Source organism: Canis lupus, chromosome 9, assembly GCF_003254725.2.
Source record: "Canis lupus dingo isolate Sandy chromosome 9, ASM325472v2, whole genome shotgun sequence".
Classification (NCBI taxonomy): Eukaryota; Metazoa; Chordata; class Mammalia; order Carnivora; family Canidae; genus Canis; species Canis lupus.
Window position 1 is genome coordinate 8171530 of NC_064251.1, and position 21704 is coordinate 8193233.

General features: G+C 50.1%; 1 protein-coding gene and 1 long non-coding RNA gene across 2 annotated transcripts in view; one reads left to right on the forward strand and one right to left on the reverse strand.

The window, feature by feature from the left end:
* The window catches only part of LOC112672734 (translation initiation factor IF-2-like), a 176358-nt gene that overhangs the window by 65388 nt on the left and 89266 nt on the right, over positions 1–21704 (forward strand). The gene's annotated exons all lie outside the window — the stretch shown is intronic.
* Positions 9423–11444, reverse strand: LOC112672735 (uncharacterized). Its single transcript, XR_003144469.3, has 2 exons — positions 10794–11444; positions 9423–9896 (listed from the first exon to the last, which is right to left on the reverse strand). It is a non-coding gene; the product is annotated as an uncharacterized LOC112672735 (long non-coding RNA).

A 21704-nucleotide genomic window follows, 5' to 3' on the forward strand; every position in this document is an offset into this window, starting at 1 on the left:
TCCTGTTGCATGCATTACTACCCAGGCCTGCTCAGGCTTTGCTTCAGGAGCTCCTGTAGACACTACAGAGAGATGAGAAGGAAATTAAACCCAGTGGGGGTTGCTCCTGCACCCCAAAAGCAATTCCATGATTGAAATGCCAAAGATCCCAAGATCCCTCTCTCTGTCAGACCCGGAGAGGGGAGAGTGGGAGTAGCTTGAGCCAAAGGGAATGAAGGTTTAATTTCTGAGTGGCTCTTTGAAATGATGAGTCTGGTTTTCGGTGTGAGGGGGGAATGCCTATCCCGAGGGTCCATTAACTCTTTCCAGTCCCATGGTTTTCTCTGTAAGGTGTAGAAGAATCTTTTATTGTCCAAATGAATTTAAAGTGACAAGGTGATAAGGCATATGGGCTCAGGCTTTCTGCAGGAGAGTGTGGCGACATGGATGAAACACCTTGAAGGACACACTCCTTGACACCCTCTCTGTGCACCTCTAGAAATTTATTCTGAGGCCATCATCAGACATGCCCAGCATGGGTTTGCGCTTTCGCATTTATGGAACAGCAGGAAACCAAAAGCAAATGGGAGTAGCCTTTGAGGGGAGGGGGGATCGGCCCTCCGTTGAGTGGAATATGTGCTAGGAAGCTACTGAAAATAATGCTATAGATTTCTCTTTGTTGACTTCGAAATACGTCATGATGCGTGCTGTTCAGTGAAAAAAATCTGTTTGCAAACTCTGAGCTCTATAGCATGGTACACCAGACTAGGTCCTGAAACAGAACAAAGACAGTTGAAAAACTGGGATAACCGACATGAAAGCCATAGTTCACAGTATTATGTCCATGTGAATTTCTTAGTTTTTTTTTTGAATTTCTTAGTTTTGACATAAGTGCTGTAGTTACATAAAATACCCATGACGTTTGCTCTTCCCTGCGTGAAGGGCCTACAGGTACTCTGTACTATCTTTGCAACTTGTCTGTGAATCTAGTATTACTCCAAATGAAAGGTTGTTTTTGTTTGTTTTTTAAAGCGTAAGAGCACACTTAAAATTTTTGGAAGGATTTTTAACACAAGATGAACAGATTACCTCTGAGTGCTGTGATTATAGGTGATTTTAATTTTCTACTTTGTGATGAGAATTATTTTATGTCAAAAAAAATCAGGGAAGCTTATTCCCTTTGGGGAAAGAAAGTAGAACACAATATAATTTTGTTGTTATTGTTTTGGCATTATTGCCTCTCTCTCTCTCTCTCTCTCTCTCCATTAGACTTTGGGGTAAGGGTTTTAGTTCACTCTTTTTTTTTAAGATTTATTTATTATTTTAGAGAGAGAAAGAGGGAGAGAGAGAGAGAGAGAGAGAGAGAGCGCACGCACATGCACTCATGTGGGGCCAGGGAGGGACAGAGGGAGAGGGAGTGAATCTCAAGCAGACTCCCCGCCCGATGCTGGACTCCATCTCATGACTTTGAGATCACGACCTGAGCCAAAACCGAGACTCAGACGCCCAACCAACTAAGGCCACCCAGGTGCCCCTAGTTCACTCTTCTGGGCACAGCCAGGCAGGCAAGATATGTCATGACCCGGAGCACAGCCTTTGCTCTTTTTTGAAAAAATGTTTTCTTAAATCTAGAAAATGGGGTTAATAACTCTGTTCTCTTAAGGCCATGGGCAAAAGCTAACCAAGTCCATACAGTGTTACTAACAGTGGAGGCCACAGTCCCCTAGGGGACCCTGCCCCTGACGGCTGATGGTGTTGGCTGTTTTTTACTCTAATCTATCCCTTCTGAAAGATTATATGCTAATCGTTACCACTTCTGTGATAGACGAGTGTGCGTTATATTTATTTGTTAATTCACTTAGTAAGAATTTATGGGCTGTTACTCAAACATTAAGTATTTGAGGACCATGATTATGCTTCCCATCCCACTGTCCCGTGCTCTGTGCCCAAATAATCTTTGTGGGTTGTGTTTGTATATGTTGTGTCTAAATTAGGCCAGTTGAGAAAAATCCTTCAGAGGTGTGATTTTGTTTTCCTGAGCCCCGACTCTCTCATAAAGGTTCATTGACTTCCCATGTCCTCACCCTACCTTACCTCTAAGCACTAGTGGAGTGTCTGCGTGTCTCCGGGGAGATGGCCATTGCCATCATTCCTAGCGGAGACCGATTCCTATAAACTCACATGTCCAGGAAGGGTGGCCCCAGGATCGTCAGCTCAGAGCCAGAGCTGGCGATTCCCTGCGGAGACTAGAACGCTCTGCACATGGCCCCAGAAGCCAGGCCACCACCGGCGTCCACCACGCCGGGTCACTGCTTACCTCTCGAGCCGGGTCCCCAGAGCCCGTCGGAGCTGCGGTCTCCTCCGCAATAGCATCCTGGCCACTCAGGCTTCCTGGGTCTAATGTTCCATGATTCTAGAACATTTGGCAAGAGAGCAGCACCATCCTCCCTCGGCCCCCACAACACAAAACAAAAAACATCCCAAACCAACATCAGAGGCTTGAGCGCTTTGAACATACCATTTCAAAAATGTTTATTTAATACTGGATAAAAATATACCGCCTTACCTTTGAAAAAAATAACTAAATAACCAGGAGGGCTTCAAAGCATTTCCTTTCCCCTCTGCTTTCCAGGAGGAGAAATATTTTTCACAGTCGTTTGCATATTAAAGGGGGGGAGGCCCCCAGAAGCCCTTGGTGTACCGGACTGCGATCAGCCAATCAATCAAGTATTTCTCCTGAACGGTGGTTTTGTGCACGGGTGGAAACAGAGACCCCGCTCCCTTTCTATTTTGTTCTTGAAGCCCCTATGTGTGCTGAGAAACTTAATCCACTTGTTTCTGATTCATTTTACACGTAACTCACCCTAACGCTATTTAGGGTGAGGAATTCCAAGTCCAAGAGGTGCTTCATCCCGAGGAACAGGAAATTGCACCTTGCACGGGGTGACTGCAGACCCAGGCCGCCGTGACTGGTCCTGACCCGGACTGTGTAGAGTGAAGCTCTGCCTTGGGAGGCCCTGGGTCCAGCCCTGAGCCCTCAGAAGCTTTCTGCTCCCCTCCTCTCTCTCTGGAGCCTCCTGAATCTGTAAGGGTCTGTGCCCGCAGCTCTGAAAACCCACCAGGTCCGCTTGCTGGTCACATGGAGCAGTTTCGGGGTGGCCTTCCAGTTTTACCCCCCCACACGCCCCCTATTTTATTGTGGAAATTTATAGACATACATAAAAATTGAAAGCATTTTGCAGCGAGCGCCCACACACCCGCCACCCCGATTCCGTGATTGACCTCTGCCGGACTCAGTTTATCACACAGCCAGCCTGATGTCCACGCGTTTCTCTGTCCCCTTTGCTTTGATCCATTCAGAGTAAGCTGCAGACGTCAGTTCCCTCCCAGAGCACAGCTTGCGTATCTTGAACTAGAAGCCAGTAATTGGTTGCGGGCCTTCTGCTTCCTCGAAGGCACCATCGGCGTGTACGGTGCTGCACACACCTCGAGGGTCCCCAGGGTGTGGATGCTCCCGGCGCCCAGCGCGTTCCCACGTGGCCTTTGCCAAAGTCCGTCCCCACCCCCATAGATAGAGCCATAATAGTGGCACTAATCAGTTCTTCTGATTTTATTTTTCTGTCTGGATTAGTTTTGCCAGAGTCAGGCCCTATATAGGTATTCCATCGTGTGACGACTCTTGGACTCTGCATGACGTCTCTGAGATTCGTCCCATTGTTGCGCACCTAGGCTTGGTGGCTCTGCTGCTGCACATGGCTCTGCTGACTGACTAACCCATGGTTTATCCACTGTCCTATCCATGGGCACCTGCCTCGATTCCAGTTTCCGGCTGCACTGAATTAAGTTGCTGTGGACTTTCTTGAACACGGCTTCTCGCGGACACACGTCTTCCTCTTGGGGAAGTCACTAGGAGTAGAATTGAGGGGTCATAGCATAGCTACCAGTTTGGTTCTGTAAGAAACCATCAGCCCTCTTCCCTACGCACCCGCACGCTTTTGCACTCCCAGCGACTGCCTACAAATGTTCCAGTGGCTTCTCCCCTCTTTTGCATGCAGAGCGGTCACTCTTGAGCGGGTTAGCCATATTGGTGGGTGGGAGGGTGGACCTTGTGTCCTCACTGTGTGTTAGGGGTGTCACCTCTGCTTGGACACAGAGCAGGTTGTCATGGTGGGAAGAGGGAGCCTTCCACGAAGAAGCACGACGAGCCAGCTTACCTCTGGTTTGACCTCTGGGGACCTCAGGAGCCTTCCTTTCTCTTAGCAAATTAGAGCTTTCTGATTATATCCTGTCTCTCTCGTAGATCCGTTCTCTCCCCTACCCTCATGGTAGGGCATGTGTCCCTACCAGATTCCCAGTGCTGGGAAGCCCAGTAGGCCCCCCTTGGGGATTTGTGCAGGCACAGCTTGTTCCTGAGGCTCTAGCAGCACCCTTGTCACCAGACCGAGCCCAAGACCTGAGCATTCTCAGCTCAGCTGGATCCCCATGTACAGCCAAGGGAGAGACACATAGTAGATGCTCAATAAATATCTGAATAAAGGGATAGAGTAGCCTTTTCCCTCTTACAAGTTTTTCTTTTTTTTTAAGATTTTATTTATTCATGAGAGAGACAGAGAGAGAAGCACAGACATAAGCTCCTGTGGGGAGCCTGATGTGGGACTCGATCCCAGGACCCTGGGATCACAACCTGAGGCAAAGGTAGATGCTCAACCACTGAGCCACCCAGGTGCCACCCCCGCCTTGCAAGTTTTTATCCATGTATTCAGCAAACACGGTCTCAGGATCTCCTGTTCCCGGTGCTAACCTAGAGGCCGAGGGTGGTGTGGAGGCATGTAAGGCCTGCTGCCTATTCCTCTGGAGCTCTGTCTGGGAGCGCCTTGACTTCCGGTGCTGTGAGAGGTCACGGGAAGGAAGCGCCTTCAGCCGCACACTGTCACCTGCCACCCCTGTGACCCTGCATGTGGGCTGAGCCTCAGAGCCTCCATGTGCTCCCCTGTGCAATGGGATAGTAGGGGTTTCCACCTCACAAGGCGGTTGTGGGGCCCAGAACCCCTGCCTAGAAGGCCCTCAGCATGTGCCCGGTGCAGAATGCCACGCCGGGAGGGCCTGCTCATAGTCTCCTTATGTTCACAGGTGCACCTCGGAAGCGACAAGAGCCACCGCGCTCTGGTGGGTCACTGGGCTCTCCCCCTAGCAAAAGGCAGACACACCTTAAAAGCTGGGATCGCCCTGTCTGATTTTTCTGGGCTCTCCTCTGTGTTCGGCATAGAGTCTACGAGTGCAGACCAAACGAACACGCCAAATGAACACATGGTAAATGGAGATTCATGTGTAAGGGATTTTTTTTTCCCCTTTTTTCATTTTGAAAAGGCAGCCTGGATCCCACAATGGGAGTGGCGTTGGCTCTGCCCGCAGACCTGGGTCGTGTCAGACGGGCTCCTCAAACCAGGGCTTTTTCAATTGCGTTACAACAACGGATGCTTCATGAGGATTTGCTGATATTCTTGGACGTGGGACCTAGACTTCTCTTCCTGCCGAGCCGCAGGCTATTGGGCTCACCCGGCTGAGTCTCGTCTCTTCTGAGTAGCGACGATTGTAAATAATCGCAGTGAAATGCCTACAGGCGATTAGCCTGTGCACAGGCTACAGTCCCAGCCCTGATTCTAAGAACACGAGTGAGGAGGGACATGGTGAGTGGCTGTGACCCGGAGAGGTCACCCCGGAGGCCGCCCCTTCCCCCAGGACGGGACCGTCCCCGCTGGCTCCCCCAGATCTGGGTCGCCCTCTGCAGTGTTCTTCACCCACTTTGCCAAGCCGGTCCCGGCTCCCCTTCTGGGTCACATATCCTACAGCGCGCTTCCAACAGCTGGGCCTGATGTCAGAGGCACAGAACTGTCTGGATTCCCGTTCCCGGCCTCCCTCCCCACCGCCCTTTTGATCCAAGATTGAGTAAGAGACGTTGGCAAGAACCAGGAGAGACAACTCAATTGTTTCAACTTGCAGAGAGGGGGAGATGGGTTCTCATCTGCAAGATGACTCATGCCCCCCCCTCCGGCCCCCCTCCCGCTCCTCCCGCCCCGCCCTGCCATTAGAAAGTTCAAAACCGAATACAAAACCAGCAACAAACCACAAGCAAGTTGCCCCCTTGTCTGTGCACACACTTGGGAGTTCAGAGAGCCCTTGGGGAGGGAGAGGCTGGCCTGGATGAGCTCCTCAAGGGCTTTGTATTGCCAGCTCCGTTCTGTGGGGTCCGTTCCCTGCTTTGGGGGTCTGCAGTTTGGAGGCAGGGCCACCCTGGTCAAAGCCAGGTTAATGGGACTGGCTCTCATGCAGCTCGCTCCCCCTGCTGACTTGCACACCCCCACCCTCCTGACCCCCCTCCCCTCCAGGTCCCTTCCCAGCAGAGCTCCGAGAACAGCTTTTTCTCTGTTTCCTGGACTCTGAATGCGGTAGCTGTAGTCCTTGGGCCTGCAGCGCGGGCATATCATGTAACTCCTCCAGGCTTCATTCCTATGCAGGACAGGTAGGCTGCAGGCTCTAACACGCCGCCAGCCAGGCTCCACTGAGGCCTCGGCACCAGTGGAAATTTAAAAAATAAAAAAAATAAAAATAAAAAAAAAGAGGGAGCAGGAGGGAGTGAGAGGGATTATTTTGTTTCAACGTGTTTGAAAGCGGGATCTGTGGCCAGTTGGGGTTTTTTTTTCCCCTCCCTCCCCACCCCCCCCTTATTTACACAGTCTGTTCGGAGGCACACTAGGGCCTGTTTGGATTGGGAGTTTGCTTCGGAGCCAGGCCAAGGATTTCAGCAGTGCGCGTTGGCACTGCCACCTCGGCGGCACCAGGAGGCCCAGTCGGTCACAAGACCTCACGGGGCCTCCTCGCTCTCTGCTTATCCTCCTTTTACCTCCTCTTCCTTCCCTGCAGCGGGACCCCAGCAGCCCTGGGGGCAGCGGGGGAGTGAGCTCCCTGACAAGTGGACCTCACCTGCAGAAGGAGGGCTCTCCGCGAGGCCTGGGCAGGGGTGTGATGTGTGTGGACAGACAGGGAGGAGGGCTGCTGGGGTGCAGACCCTGGGGCAGATGCCTCTCTAGAAAGTCTGGATCCCCCCCCCCTTAACCCCAGGGGCTGTGGTGAAACTTGCAGGGGGTGGACCAGTTCCACGTGTGGGATTTGGGGAGACACACGGTGGCCGGGCCCTCTCGAAATCTGCCATCAGGAGTGTCCTCATGGGGCGGACGAGCTGGATGGAGTAAGGCTTGTCTGCGGAGGCAGCGCAGAGCAGAGCCAGCCAGCGTCCTGTTCCAGGTCTTGTTCGGGGCAAGTGTGATTCAGCCTCAGCATCAGCTGGGAGCTTGCTGGAAATGCAGACTCTCGGGCCCCACCCAGACCTGGTGAATGAGAACCTGCCTTTTATCAGGGTCTCCAGGTGCTTCCCCTGCATGCTACACTCTGAAAAGCACCGTTCTGGGCCCACGGTCCCCAAAGGGGGGGAGGCGGTGTCCCTGGCATCCTCATCCTACCTCGAGATGCTCTTGGACAAAGGGATTCTGTGGTCGATGCGTCTGGAGAGTGTTGCAACAGGCGCCTTCCACCCTTGGATATTAATGTGCTCACGGTTGCCGGGGAAGCTCTACAGGAAGAAATCTCTTTAGTTTGCTTTTAACTCAGGATTTACCACATTGGATTCAGATCATCTCCTACCATTCCTCTCGCGAGGAACACGTGTTGATATTCTTGAGCGCTAGTGGTGTGTGACTTCTCCTTGGAGGAGACATAGCTCCCAGTTGATCAAACATTTTTTTACCCTTGGTTTTTTATTTTTTTTTTTTTTTCAAGGAGCTTACTTTTGCTGTAGATCAGAGGACTGGAGCATGGTGGTTACGATGTAGACTTGAGTTAAGGACTTGGGTTCTAATCCTGGCTCAGCCCCTTTGCTAAGAGAGTGGCTTTTGCCGTGTTACACAGCTGCTCCAAGCCTTCGTTTTACCTTCTGTAAAATGGGAAGAATGATAGTACTTCCTAGATAGACTTGTGGTGGGGTTTGGATCATTTGGTGTCAACTTAAATCAGAACAGTCCCTGGGGTGGGGGGACACCTGGGTGGCTCAGCGGCTGGGTGTTGGCCTTTGGCTCAGGTCATGATCCTCAGGGGATTGAGTCCCACATCAGGCTCCCCACAGGGAGCCTGCTTCTTCTTTTTTTATTTTTTTATTTTTTTTATTTTATTTTTTTTTAAGGGAGCCTGCTTCTGCCTCTGCCTGCGTCTCTGCCTCTCTCTCTGTGTCTCTCATGAATAAATAAAAATCTTAAAAAAAAAAGGAAAAAAAGAACAGTGCCTGGAACATAGAAGCCCCCTAATAAGTATTGGCTAGCAAATCATTTTGTGTCTTACTTTCTGGGGGTCGCCGCCTCACAAGTAGTCTGGATGAATAATCCCCAACTCAGTTTGGCATCAGAATCTCCCATGGAGTTTCCGGAGCCCCGTGCCAGAGTCCCTGAGTCAGTCTCTAGCGGGAAAGCCTGGGGATCTGCATTTCATAAGCTCTGGGTCTGATTCCAATGCATCAGGGTTTTCCTTAGGTGGCCAGGAAGTACCTGCTTCCAGACCAGTGTTCTGTGGCGAGGAAAGGCCTGCCCTGATGGCTCACACTGGTTTCCAGCTAACACTTCCCTGGGGAACGTGCAGTCTGGACTGGGGGCCTCAAGTTGCTGATAGAAATAGAACCTTCTCTCTGTACTTCATTCTCCTCCTCTACCACACAAGAGGGCCATGCAAAGTGTGGCCCTTGGATTGCCAGCGGTGGTATCTAGTTGGGACTTGCTAAAAATGCAGACTCTCAGGCCCCAGCCCAGACCTCCTGAAGCAGAAACTGCACTTCCACAAGATCCCCAGGATCTTTCTTGTTAAACAGTGCCGCCCCAGAAAGGGTTCAGAAAATCAGTTTGCGGAAGTCAAAATGCAGTTAGCCTTCTTTCCTGATGAAAAGAGAACTCGGTTAAGCCGAGGACGGGGCCACGTCGGTGGACGTGGGGACAGTGACCAGCTGTTATCCATCCAAATGGGTAAGAGGAAACAGGCTTCAGGAGCCTCGGGGATGACAGGCGGATGGATTGGCGAGAACATTTCCTGATGTTGCAGGCTACAAGTTCCTAGGAAGGTTTGCAGGAATAAGTAAGCTTTGGACCCGCTTCTCTAGCATCTATTAAAATCGGACTGATTGCTATGCATCCATTTTACAAATGCGTACACAGGTGCCAAGTATATGCAAAGCCTGGGCACCAGTAGTTTGTAGATGGCTGTGATTCCGTGTCGCTGTTTAGGTTCACGCTTCGCATCACTCACGATAAGCATGCACCTTAAGCATGCACCACGGAGCTTCGCGTGCACCAGCGGGGCACTCTGGTGTGGCTATCTATTGCCGCGTAACAAACCACCCCAAACCTTAGTGACTTAAAGCAGCAACAGCGACTCTTTTATTTGTTAATGATTCTGGAATCTGAGCTGGGCTTGGCCCGGCAGTTCTTCGGCTTGTCTGGTCGGTGGTGGTTACTCAGGAAGCTTCATTCAGCTGGAGAGTGGGCCGGGGCTGAGCTCAGGTGGGGACCCCGGGATCCTGGGACACTGGGCCTTTCTCTGTTTCTTTATCATTTCAGGGCTTCTCTTTCTCCGCGTGGTCTCTCCACATAATCCCTCCAGTAGGGTAACGGATCTTCTTAGGACTTCGGCCTGGAACCAGCACAACATTACTTCTGACACATTATGTTGGTTAAAGCAAGTCTCAGGGCCAGCCTAAATTCAGGGCTAGGGGCCTCAACAGGAGCATAGTGTTAAGGTTCAAGCCCCCAACCTCACGGTTAGCATGGAAGTCGCAGACTCTGGTCTCCCGAAAGCCATCTGATGGGAAAGCTCTCATTTTGTATCTGAGAATGACAATCAGAGGTTCAGCGGTGACTCTCCAATTAGCTTTTACTGTTCCCTTGACATTTCTTTTTTTTTTTTAAATTTTTATTTATTTATGATAGTCACACAGAGAGAAAGAGAGAGGCAGAGACACAGGCAGAGGGAGAAGCAGGCTCCATGCACCAGGAGCCGGACGTGGGATTCGATCCTGGGTCTCCAGGATCGCGCCCTGGGCCAAAGGCAGGCGCTAAACCGCTGCGCCACCCAGGGATCCTGTCCCTTGACATTTCTACCTGGAAGATACGATAGCTAAACTCCCCTTCCTCAATGTGTTTTTTGTTGGTTTTTGTTTTTAATTAGCAGTCGTGCCATCGTTCTTCTGGTTATGGGATTATAAAATAAGAAGTGGGGGGCGCCTGGGTGGCTCAGTCCGTTAAGTGTCTGCCTTTGGCTGGGGTCACGATCTCAGGGTCCTGGGGTCGAGCCCTACATCTGCCCAGCATGGAGTCTGCTGCTCCCTCTCCCTCTGTCTACTTGTGCTCTCTCTCTCTGTCAAGTAAATAAAATCTTTTTAAAAAATAAAATAAAAAGTGAAATTCAACCCTTTCTTTTCTCTCAGCCTCCCGACATGGTTTCCTGTCCAACTGAGCACAGAAAGGGTACCCAGGAGGAGTTGGTAGGGCTCGTCGGCTGATTTCTGTTGGTACCACCTACAGAGGCTCTTGGTCCTGGTGGGTTTATTGGGAGGACTTCTAACTGACCCCTCGCCTCACCTGCTCTTGTCCAGTGTGTCCTCTACTGAAATGACCACTTTCATCTCTCCTGCACTCGGCCTCTGGTGGCTCCTATGTCCTACAAGACTGATTGGAATTCCTTGGGTATAGTTGAAATCTTCCCCCAATCCCATGCAAACCTACCTTTTTCGGTCCCCTGCCCCTTTCTGCTCTGAATAAATGAATCCTACGATTCATCCAGCGTGCTCTCCTGTGTGCCCGTCATCCTGGCACGCTGATTCTCACTTCTGCACCCTTGCCTTTGTTCTGCTCTTTCTCTTTCCTCCTTTTGTGCTGATTGGAATCAGTTCCACCTCTGAAGCCTGATTGAAGTCCTGCTTTCTTTGTGACGCCTTCTCCGAACGCTTGAGTCACAAAGAGTCTCTCAGGGCATTCCGATCTCGGAACATATGTGATCGCTAACCGTTGTTTGGTGTTACTCATGGTCTGCTTCATATTCTCTTACTCCTCTCTCTTCTATGACACTGCAGCCTTTGCATCAATGCCTTGATCTTAAAAAAAAAAAAAAATAATAATAATAGTAAAATAAAGCACTTCCCCATAGCACTACCTTCTGAGCTATAGCCCCCGTACGGAATACGTCTTGAATATCTTTTCTCTGTTGGAGAGATGCACTTTTCCTCCTAGATCAAGATCTGTTCTCTACATGCTGAAGTTACCATAACATGTTGGCCACGGGGCCACCAGTCATTGCAGGGGGAAGTAGGCCACGTGGCTTAAAGAACGTCTTTGAAGCTGCAGAATGAAGTAGTGAGATCAGCAGGGGCTCTCGAGGTCGACTTGCCCCAGTTCAGATACTGGCTCTGCCTTTGCTAAAAAACAAAACAAAACAAAAAAACCCAACAGTGTTTCTCGCCTGAGAAGTGCTGTTAGCATTCAGGTGGGGAAGTCCTGCTGGATGCAGAAATTCAGCATCCCTGCCACCTGCCTACCATGAATTGTGACAACCCGAGATGTCCCCACACCGTGTTTCACCAGATTTCCCTGCTTAAGAACCTCTGAGACTAACTCAATTGATTTCCTTGGGCAAGCTCTTCACCTTCCTAGGGCTCTTCAGTCGAGCCTTATAGGGCTGCTGGAGGAATTCCCTTAGCTCATGATGTAAAGGGTCTGGTACATCGTTAATGTTTATTGAGCACTTAGGTTATTAGCTTATTGGATAATCATCAGAGCCACTCGGGAAGTAGGGTTTTGGAGGCTTACGATCTGGAACAGGCCCTGCCTCTCGCCTCTCCACCTGCCTGCTGCCCAGGTACCTCTGTTCCCTTGTCTGGGGACACCTGTCTCAGCCTGCCTATGGGGTGTGGTGAGATTATGCATCCTTGGAAGGTGCTCGTGTCATTCCACAGCAGCTGTTTGCACACATGAGACTCTGCCACTTATACGGGACGTTCGACGGGTATATATTGAGCACCGACAGTGTGCCTGCCTGACGAAGATCTAGAAGGTGGGTGCTGAGGCCAGGAGAGAGTAAACAGGCAGATTTATTCCCACGTTTGTTGCTAGATCGTTTCCACCTGTTCACTCTTAGAATTGGTGAACGGATGTGTGTGCAAGAGATGCATTTAATGAGGGCCGTCGGGGAAAGGGAAGGAGGGCAGAGGCAGGGAGATGGTGTCGGTGCTCAGGTGCTCCACGGTCAGGAGGGGTAGGGGAGAGATAGAAAAGAAGAGGTCAGTGACCTGCTTCCTAAACACTGTCGTTGGCAGCTTGGGGGAACTCACCCAAGTGTTGAGGTTGAGGTTGTGCTAAGGAGCAAGTAGGTCTGATATGCAGAAAGTGCTCATGTCTTCTCATTGGTGACTCCTGGCGTGGATGAACTGTTTGTCGGGTTGTGCTTAACTTCACCAGATGTAGTCAATTCAGATGGATCCTGCCAAGTGCAATGAGGCCCGGGGGCAGAGCCGGCGACCTGCAGTAATTACACGACACCTCGCTGCCAGATGTAGAGGGGAGAGCACAGAGAGCTCACGGCCTTCAGGTGGGAGGCACCTTGTGCGAGGTGTTCATGACGGTCGGGGTTTTAGGTTTAATGTGGCCTTAATCAGGGCAACAGAAAGGGTCGTGGATAAGGGGGGAGCCCGTCCACAGAAGAGAGAAGGAATTTGGTGCTTCTCTGTGCCTCTCTGGAGAGCCGTCATGGTCCGTTATTTCCATTCGGGTCACTCTGTGCTGCCCCTTGAAGGTCACTCCTTGTGAACGTGCTGTGCTGAGTCCACCTAAGTCAGAGATGGTCCCATCCAGAGCTGGTTCTCGGCCCAGATCGGATTGCTAGATGTGTCTTGTTGGGTTGATGGTGTTCAGGGCTGCTTTGTGTGTACGTGTGTGTTTTTAAAGTTAGTTACCAACATTACAAATTGCAGTGTCTCCTAAAAAAAAAAAAAAAAATCCAGTTTTCCAGCTTCCCTTGAAAATCTGGCAGCAGTGGGGTCTTCTTTCCCATATGGCAGAAATCAGCACGCTGAGTAATAAATGTTCCTTTAAGACTGGACATTCGCTCTCAATTTATTCAAATCCCCGCCACTCCTGACCCGATCCCACCATGCCTGGCCCTCGTGGCCTGATTGAAGTTCCTGCTGGCCCCGTAGGCGTTGAGGCCCGGAATCGCAGGCCAAATGCAAGCCATCTCCTCTCAGATGCAGGGGGAAGTGGTGATACCAGTCGGCTGCAGGTTTCCTGGGGCCAGTGGTGCTGGCAGGAATGCGAGTCTGCGCTGCTGGGTCAAAAGGCCGTGAGTTCAGAAGTCTTGTTCCAGCTGTGCCCTTGACTTTCACGATGACCTGTCAGCGGTCACTTAACCCAGGTCAAGCCGAGTGGCAGCGTGCTAAATACCAAGACTTTACTCCTACGTCTGCAGAGGAATCATTCAGGAAGAGGGAAATGTTACTGTACGATTTTTTTTTTCCTACATCATTCTTACTCATCTCATTCTTCCCCAGTGTCTTATATCTTGGGGGCAAAAATTGTTCTGGAAGTTTAATTAAAAATCATTCTAGGGGCGCCCAGGTGGCTCAGTTGGTTAAGCAGCTGCCTTTGGCTCAGGCCATGATTCTGGGGTCCTGGAATTGAGTCCCGAATTGGGCTCCATGCTCAGTGGGGAGCCTGCTTCTACCTCTCCCTCTGCCACTTTAGAAAACTACTTGACAGCGTTCACCAAAGTGGAACACACTCACACACACACACGTATATGTGTGTGTACACACTTTATATACATTGATCTTTAATTCAGTAAAAATATGTTCACATTTTCTGTGAAAAGATATGTACTAGAATGTTCATAGCAGCCTTGTCTGAAATAGCCCCAAATTACAAAGCACCCAAATGTCTGTCAGGAGTAGAATGCATAGGGATGCCTGGGTGGCTCAGCGGTTGAGCGCCTTCCTTCGGCCCAGGGCGTGATCCTGGGGTCCATGGGATCCAGTCCCACATCAGGCTTCCTGCATGGAGCCTGCTTCTCCCTCTGCCTGTGTCTCTGCCTTTCTCTCTCTCTCCCTGTGTGTCTCTCATGAATAAATAAATAAAATCTTAAGAAAAAAAGTAGAATAGGTAAATAGACTGCGGTATAGTCGTTCAGTGGAATAGTATACAGCAGTGAAAATGAATGAGCTGCAGCTACACACGACAGGAAAGATGCATCTCCTAAGTGAAATGCTGAGTGAGAGGTTAAGACTACACACACCGTATTACTTCATTGGCATAAAGTTCAAACAAGGGCAATCTGCGGTGGCAGCAGTCAGGGTAGTGATTGTCCTTGTTTGGTTGTGATGACAACAGGAAGGCGGGCCCCCGGGGAGTGCTGGTGGCGATCGTGGTTTCTCCGCGTGAGTACTGGTTACATGGGTGTGTTTACTTTGCGAAAATTCAGTGAGCTGTACTCTCAGGAAATGTACATTTTTTTCTATTGCATTTTTTTATTGCAATGAAAAGTTAAAATTAATAAAAGCAAGACACAAAAAGAGGAAAAAGCCCAGTTTAAGAGACACGGTGTTGTCGCTTCCAAGTACCAATGCTAGGATGCTTGCACAGAACCCTGTCTCCATCACAGTTCTTGCTTGCAAGCAACAGAGATGACCTCTGGCTAAGTTAAGCCGAAACGAGCATTTATGAAAAGCAGATTGCATTAGCTCAGCACCTCCGTGAAGGGAGAGAACCCAGGTTTGGAGGCTCTGTATCCAGGAACAGGTCTCAGATGCTGCACGGCTGGTCTGATGACAGTGTCCCTTCTACCACTGGGCATGTCCATCACAGGCTACGACACTGACGCCAGGCACAGGAGGCTGACCCTCCGCACTGGACTGGGTCTCTCAGGACTTCCACTGCTTTGTGTTACTGATTCATGCTCAAGGTCAGGCCGTGGGTGTGAGTGATGAGGGGAGCCTACACCTGTTGCTCTTGCCCTGGATGCAAGAGAGACCGGGAAGAGAAGGACCCACGTCCTCGGCTCAGTAGCAGCATCGAGCTCTCTGCTTCATGAAGTGGGGCATCCCCCAAACCCGGGAGGTTGATGCATGTCCACCAGCATGACGATCTGCCTGCTAATGTCCAGCTGGATCTCTTGACACCTGCTTCATGAAGCCTTCCGCCCACTGCAGGAATTTTCTGTGTTTATCTGATCACATTTCATGGTGCCCAAGCCTTTCTATTGTTTTAAAAATAAATCAATGTATCCCCAAACTTATCCGCAGAGGAAACAGTATTTTTTCAGCGGTCATAGCTGAGCTCCTCTATATTTAAAATACGTGTGCTGGGGGGGGGGGGCAGTGGGTGCCTGGGTGGCATGTTCCAACTCTTGCTTTGAGCTCAGGTCGTGATCTCAAGGTCGTGAGATCGAGCCCTGCGTTGGGCTCCACACTCAGCACGGAGTCTGCTTGAGATTCTCTCCTACCCCCTCTGTTTCTCCTGCTTGTGGTCTCTCTCTCTCTCTCAAAATAAATCCTTAAAAAGGAATGCTCAGGATTGTTAAAGGTTAATGTGGTTTCTTCTTTGTACTTGTGTTTTTTGTTATGGATTCACTGGAAGGGGGGGAAAACCTGGTCTTCCTCACAAGCATGAGGATGATAAGATCGTGGAGAGGAGGAGCAGTGAGGAAGCTGTTCAGATCGGCGGTAATAATGAATGAGTTAGTGATCCAGACCCTGGAGGGTTCGGAGATAAAATGAGATAATGCATTAGAGCACTTAGTGGGGGTATGGTTTGTAGTAAACACTCAATAAATTATAGTAACAATAGCGATGACTTACAGATGCAGAAGGCCTGCTCTGAGCTCAGCCACCAGGTTAGAGGCGGGATGGAGGGCCTGAGGAACTGGGAGAGGCCTCCATCCTGCGCATCCTCTCACCCGACAGTTCTGTTATACAGATGAGCAAACTGCGCAGTTCCTCTTTAGCTCCCTAGGAACTGTCCTAAAAGCCCTGGTGGGGAGCAAAGTAGCTCAAAGATGGGACGCAGGACCGATGAGCCCGCTGAGCCACGTGGCACGGGCCGGCCAAGCCCAACCCAGACCTCTGGTCATGGCAAAGTGTGGGTTCCTGGGACGGTCACTCCATCCGTCCCATCTAAGCAGAGCAACAGAAGGTGAGCACGTCTCTAAGTGTCATTTCAGGAAATCCCTTTCGCCATATGCTAATTTTAAGTGGCGCTTCCATAAGTTAGGGTTCCAGAGTATGGAAACTGCCCCGGTTTCCTCATTAGCTCTCTAGTAACTGTCCTGACTCTTGCATTTTGGGCAAAGCTGGGAGATGCAGATGCAGAGCCAGGGCTGCTGGCCGGAGGGGGATGTGCAGCGGGCGCTGGAGGATCACTGACCAGCCTGCTGTGCAGCGGCCCGGGGATCTTAGGGCCACAGGATAAACAGGATGGAAAGGACGCAGGGTGTAGGGGAGCACCACATGTTGCCAGTCTTCCTCTCCGTCCCCTCCCTCGGTCGCCTCCCGTCCCTCTGCTCCCGCCACACCCCGAGCAGCCTGTCTCCGGGGACAGGACGGGCTCCGGGGCAGGAAGATGCCTCGCTGGAAGCCAGGCCTCTGCCAGCAAGTCCTGTACACCTGAGCCGGGCCCAGCAGGGAAAGCTCTGTGACTACAAGAGGTTAAAACTTGCCCCTGTGTTTACTTTTGTTGGCTGCCACACGGCATAATAATCTGTCAGCACGTCAGGTGCGGATTTATTTGTGCATTAAAAATTGCCTCGAGCGGACGGATGCAGACGCTCTACAGCACGCTGGAAAATGTGCCTCCAGCACAAAAACAGCCTCTCCAAATATTTCACCCTTTTAATAAGTGCATTTAATTAAAGTCATATAACTTTTTTTTTTATTATATTAAAAAAAATCCTTTCGCTTGCTGAAGCTGAAAGTAAACTTTCGAACACAAAGAACGGGTGTGCTTCTCGGGTCCCTATTCTTTACAATGGAAAACTCATCAACCGGTGTGTTCACTCTTGCCTTTTCCAGGCTCATGGGAAGAGGGTTTCGCGCTGGCTTGGGGGGGGGGGGTGGCCGTGGTGGCCCAGGGGACTGTCCCCAGTTGGCCTGGAGACAGTTACAGTGTTTTGCTGTGTGTTTCGTGTTGCTTGTCAAGCGCAGGGGTATGAGCTTGACTCCGCATTCATGCCCCAAGTACGTGTATAAAAGGGGGTTGGCCGTGGCCTCAGCCTTTTAGAGACAGACGGCGATTTTGCACGTTTCTTTTGAGGACGGCCCTGCCCCAAGGCAGGAGGGAGAAATAAAGGACCTCTTAAGACCTTCCCTTCTCCCGTGATGGGGTCGTGATTTTTGCAGGGGCTGGGGGTGGGAGCAGAAAGAGGGAATGAGCTGGAGAGGACGGAATCCAGATGAGAGATCGGCAGGAGGTGCCGCACTCGCCTTCTCCTTATTCCCACCGTCGCTTTGAAAAGTCTCTAAATGGGTTGAGACTAAGTTTGGCTCCGAGGTGGTGACAGCAGGGCTTTGTAGACTCGCTCTGCGTTTGCCAGCGGATTAGGGAACGTGTCGGTGTGAGGGTGGCGGTGGCGGCGCTGGGGCTGCCGTGCGGGGACCCACAGTTGGCGAGGTGGGGCCCCCCCGGGGGGGGGGGCGACACGAAGGGTGGGGATGTGTGCGGCGTGGCGACAGGAGTGGCGCCGGTAGGAGGGGGCTCCGGGGCTGCAGTTTGGGGTGGCGGCCCAAGGCCCGCTAATTATGCAGCCCGAGGAGCCACGTGGACCTGCCCGAGGAGCCCGGAGAGGTGTCATCCAGGACCGCAGAAGGGGTCTGTGTGCCTTGGGTCTGGACCAGGGATGAGCCCCGGGGGCAGGGGGGGGGGTGGGAGGGCGCTGGGCCTGCGGGAAGCGGGGCTGGATGCCCTGGCTGCTTGCAAGTCCACAGCAGCGCTTTCCCAAAAGGGGCTTCTGGAGGTTCTCCACGGAGGAGACTCGGTAGCTGGAGAGGCCCCTGGAGCTTCGGAATTCCAGGATGCCCGTTCCAGAAATTCTTCAGAACCAACCACCTTGGCCTTTCGCATGCTGCTTCTCACTGCTCCCCTGGGAATGCTCATTAGCTTCTTGCCGCGGCCACAGAAACACCAATGTCCCCGAGCTGGTTGCTCAAAAAAGGCCACCCAGGGAGAGCCAGGTGACCAAAGACCAGGCAGGTCTCTTTTTAAAGTTATTCTCCCAGCGTCTTCTAATGATACGGGAGCGGTGGCTATTTGGGATTATTTTCCCTGTCGGCAGAGGGTAAACAAATTCAGCCTTTGGCTCTCCACCTTCTTTTTGAAGTAGAAACCCCCACGCCCAGCCTGGGTTCACGGTGTTAGGACTTTGCTACTTTTTTCCTGTGGCTCTAAAACAACAACAACAAAAAAACCCCATTTTCGTCGAAACGATCTGATATTGCTATTACCGGTTTTTGTGAACTGGGTCGCTCCCCCCTCGTCCCAGAAGAAAATAAATTTTGTTTTAGGAACCGTTACTCTGGACCTAAGCCCGAGGTAGGCTCCAGATATTGTTCTTTGCATTTTGGAGACAGTATCGCACACACGAGCTGGAGTAAAGCTCCGTGTGATATGCACTGCGTAGTCACAGAAAATTAGAAGTAGAGGAAGAACCGAGAGAAGAAAATAAAATCGCTGGTATTTGCCATTGTCTTTGGTAATCTATTTTATTTTTCCCTCCTCCTCATTGCAATCATGCAATCATATTCATCGACAGCTGCGGTCCTCCCATTTTTAGTCTCCGGACTCCCTGTTTGCTAGACTTTTGAGAGCCCAAAGAACTTTCCTATGTTGGTTTGTGCTTGTTGGTATTTACTGTATTTGAAATGAAAGCTGAGGCACTTTTAAAAGTTGTTTATTCATTGAAAAATGACAGTACAGGCATTGCATTCCAAACTTAAAATATTTTTATGAAAGATAACTGCGTTTTCCAAAGCAAAAAATGGGAAGAGTGGCATTTTTTCCTGCATCTGCTAAGCTCTGCCTTGCCTGGCTGGATTGTTAGCTTTTTCTGCAGTCAGCCTGGAGGCACACGTGTTGCTGTGGCGTTCGTGTAGAAAATCCAGCTGCACTCAGATATATTCATAGCCTTTTTAGATAATTGTAGATATTCTTCTTTGATACTTCACCAAAACTTGACAAGTGGTTGGTTTTCTTCCTTTTCTTTTCTTTCTTTTTTCTTTTCTTTTTTAAATTTAGTTGCAGTGTAAATCTGCAACCATTTTAATCAGCTTTCTTATTCTGTCACATTGAGGTCTTCTCTGTCCTTTGATGGTAGAGTTCCTTTCCTAACATGGTCCTTGGGCCAGAGGAACAAAATAGGGGATGGGCCATTTTTGACGGAAAGCTTAAGTGAAAGAGCCCCATCTTTTTTTTTTTTTTTTTTAAGATTTTGTTTATTTATTCATAAGAGACTCAGAGAGAGAGGCAGGGACGTAGGCAGAGGGAGAAGCAGGCTCCCAGCAGGGACCCTGATGTGGGACTTGATCCCGGGACTCCAGGATCGCGCCCTGAGCCAAGGCAGACGCTCAACCGCTGAGCCACCCAGGTGTCCCAAGAGCCACTATCCTAACTGGTCTTGCAAGCATCCCACAGGAATGCAGATGAATGTACTAATAATATTTTTGGCTTTGTTTGGAAGGACAATTTTTTTTTAAATTTTCAAATTCCCCTGTTGTTCCAGTTTTTATTTTTTCCTTCCTGTTAATACCCCCCTGCATCAAAACCCTGATGACTTCTGTTTACTTACTATCCTGCCCTGAAAAAAACTCCATGATGTTACTAGCAGAACGAATGTCTCGAAAAAAAGTGAATAGGGAGGGCCTCATTGATACCTTACAGAGAGACCAGAGCTTTCCAGTTATTAAAGATCCTCTTCACTCATCTGGGCTAAATTAGAACTACAGCTACCTGTTGAGCAATGCTGTAGTTTGTTTACACGGAGGATCCTTGGATCTTAGAGTTCCTAAAGCAGAGGTCCAGCTGGATCTTCTCTGTGTGATTTCAGTGTCATGAATGTCCTCAGGTGTGCCAGGCACATGGCAAGCCTTGGTGGCAACCACCTACTTGGAGCCACTGACTACCCAGGGGAGCACTGGCCTTCCAGTCAGCATGACCTCTGTGTATTGAGGCATCCCACATCATCACTCCCTGTGCATCGCAACTTGTATGTCTTGAAGAAAATGCTAGCAGTGGGGGATGCAAAAAACAAAGCATGGTCACTCATTAAAAATTTAGGGGCATTTTAGGCGATGTGCTTTAGCCAACAGGAGCATAGGAATTTCCCTTCGGAGAAAAATCCCATTTTTTTCCAAAGCCAAATCATGATGGATTTCTAACTCATGGAACCAGTGTGATATGTGTAAAAGTCCACAGTAGCCCGAAGGGAGGGTACAGGAGGCCTTTCTGTTTGCCAACAGTGCTCTGGAATTAAAATATTGTAGAACATTCTAAACTTTCTCTGCTTTTGAAGATAAGGACTATGGCATTATTCATCCCACCCACAAGTTTTAAGAACCTACGTGCTAGGGATCCCTGGGTGGCACAGCGGTTTAGCGCCTGCCTTTGTCCCAGGGCGCGATCCTGGAGACCCGGGATCGAATCCCACGTTGGGCTCCCGGTGCATGGAGCCTGCTTCTCCCTCTGCCTATGTCTCTGCTTCTCTCTCTCTCTCTCTCTCTCTCTCTGTGACTCTCATAAATAAATAAAAATTGAAAAAAAAATTAAAAAAAAAAAGAACCTACGTGCTAGGCATTCTCCTTGCTGGAGTCTTAATGGTAAATAAGTAGAACGATCATCTGCCCTTAGGAAGCATATATTCAAATGGGGCAGACAGATGATATCCAAGTAGATAAATGAATCTATAAGGATATCAGTTGGATGATATCCAAGTAGATAAATGAATCGATAATGAAAAGTAAGGGATGTAGAGAAAAAGAAAGCAGGGCAAGAAGTGAGAGAGGGATACGTGGAAGGTTCAGGAAGGACCATTTTCGTGGCGTTGTTCTGGAAACCCCCAGGAGGTGGCATTGGGGCAGAGTGCATGTCTAATAAAAGTGCGAATGACTGAACTCACAACTCAACCCAGAGTGCCACGTTTTGTGCTAAATAAGCCATATGCGTGGGCAACGTGGTTGACGAGAGGTGGGGTTGGTTATATGATCATTTCCTAGGGCTGCTAGGACAAATTGCCACCAACTGGACAAAACAGCAGGAATTTATTCTTCCACGGTTCTGAGGCCAGAAGTCCAAAAGCAGGGTGTCAGCAAGGCCATGCCCCGCCTGAAGGCTCTAGGGAAGCATCTTCCGTTGCCTCTTGCAGCATTAGCTGGCCACAGGCTTTCCTTGGCTTGGGACAGCACTGCTCCAATCTCTGCCTCCATCTCCACATGTTCTTCTCTTCAGCATGTCTCTTTTCCTCTTCTTTTCTCTTGTAAGGACACCTGTCATTGCATTTAATGCCTACCGGGATAATCCAATGAAGAGGTCTGTAACATAATTCCATCTGTGAAGACCTTTTCCCCACATAAGGACATACACATAGATTCTGAGGGTGAAGATGTGGGC